This window comes from Onychomys torridus, chromosome 18 (genome assembly GCF_903995425.1).
Source record: "Onychomys torridus chromosome 18, mOncTor1.1, whole genome shotgun sequence".
NCBI classification, from domain to species: domain Eukaryota; kingdom Metazoa; phylum Chordata; class Mammalia; order Rodentia; family Cricetidae; genus Onychomys; species Onychomys torridus.
In genome coordinates this window covers 11,212,136-11,214,120 of record NC_050460.1, presented here as the reverse complement: position 1 = coordinate 11,214,120, position 1,985 = coordinate 11,212,136, and the positions used below count along the sequence as shown (strand labels likewise).

At 37.7% G+C, this 1,985-nt stretch overlaps 1 pseudogene; it reads left to right on the top strand.

The window, feature by feature from the left end:
* The first annotated feature begins 662 nt into the window (after nucleotides 1-662).
* On the top strand, nucleotides 663-1,540 carry LOC118570070 (annotated as a pseudogene).
* Nucleotides 1,541-1,985: the final 445 nt, after the last annotated feature.

Here is a 1,985-nt window from a genome sequence, read left to right as displayed (position 1 = left end):
GTAGGTAATCTTCAAATATTTCAAAGACCTACAGAATATGGCATTTAAAATGTTTTAAAAATTTAGACTTTCTGGACAGTGAGACATGTCTGCTCCTGGAAGCACCAATTTACTTCAGAGATGAGGATGGGCATTGAAGACACATCATATGGATTTTATCTTCACCTTGGCAAAAATAGCCATTTGGGTAAGGAAGTGTTCTTGCCTGGACTGTTTGATTGACTGGACATGCAGGACCCATAGAAAGGTGACCACTGAACTTTGCTTGGTGAAATAGTCCTTCAGGTTCCTGCTTCACAGAGGAAACTGCCAGACATTCTACAGGACACAGAGAGAAGTGACTGAGAGGCTTAAGGCCTGTAAGCTGAAGACAGATGTCCCAATGTTACAGAAAAACATTAGGTGACTGTCCAGGCTGCCAGCTGTCTCTGTCTACTCTTGTAAGACTCCCAAAATTTGTTTGCATCCTTCTCCCATTTCTCAGGTAATAGTATATCCTTCTTTGATGAAGTTGAAGACTAGATAGTTATAATTTTCCTTAGTTATGATAAAAGATAAGTTAGATATGAAACCTTAGACTCACAAATATAAGATAGATAGGATATCTTCTTTAATTTTACCAAATACAAATAAGCTTGTTATTGTCGGATCCCGCCACCGCCATGGCAGAGTTGGGTCTAAATGAGCACCTCAAAATGAGATTATTAATTACATGAATTTTGCTCATTCAAAAAGAGGCTTGAGGCTTAAAACAGTAGATTTCTGCTTTGAAGACCTCAAAGAGAGCAGGTGGAGGAGACTTTCACCATGGATGAGGTCACAGAAGTCCTGGATGGGCTGCAGGCTGTGGTACACAGTGAGGTGGAGTCTGAGCTCATCACTACAGCCTACACCAATGTGCTACTCCTGCGGCAGCTTTTCTCACAAGCTGAGAAGTGGTACCTAAAGCTACACACGGACATCTCTGAACTTGAAAACAGAGAATTAATAGAACAAGTTGCTGCATTTGAAAAAGCAGAATTTATATCTTCAAATAAAAAGCCCATTGTAGATATCACAAAGCCTAAACTTGCACAGTTAGTGAAGGCAGAACAACAGAACTACTGAACAAGGAAATTTTAAGACTTCAACAAGAGAATGAGAAATTAAAGTCAAGACTGAAGATTTCCAGCTTGATCAAGGAAGTCAACAGAATTTTATAAAGGCCCATGACTTGGATGACTTGGAAAACAGAGTTGCAGCTCTTAAGAATGAATTTCAGAAAACACTTAATGACAAGACAGAAAACCAAAAGTCTTTGGAGGAGAACCTAGCAGCAGCCAAACATAACCTCCTCAGAGTACAGGAGCAGCTAAGCATGGCTGAAAAGGAGTTAGAAAAGAAATTTCAACAAACAGCAGCTTATTGAAACATGAAAGAGATTCTCACCAAAAAGAATGACCAAATCAAAGATCTACGGAAAAGACTGGCAAAATATGAATCTGAAGATTAAAGACTGAAAAGTTTTGTCCAGAACCTGCCACACATGAACATACAAGTTATCTCCATCCACCTCATGCATGTATTTTGAAGCATTTTGTCATATTCTCTCCTTTTTCTAATGTTTAGACTTTGCTTGTAATACTAGAATTAGTATTCTTATCTTCAGTTCTCTAAATGAGAAGAGAAAAAACATGTAATGATTCTTTTTTGTTGTCCCAAACACCTGTCTGTCAAGTGCTCCAGTCTCCATGCAAGTACAGTGAGATTTCTTCATGGTAGGAAAGAGTTTAGAGTGGGAATAAGAGCCAGCCTTTTGTGTTAGTAAGAAGAGTGCACCTTTGAATGTTAGATAAGCCAGTACCATCAATACTTGTACAGTCTCTGGATGTAAAGGTACATAGTAAAGGTATTACGTTTACAAATAAATCTCCTATTTTTAATAATGAAATCCTAATTAATTTATTCTATCTGATAATCAAAATGTATAAACTCATGGAAAATAT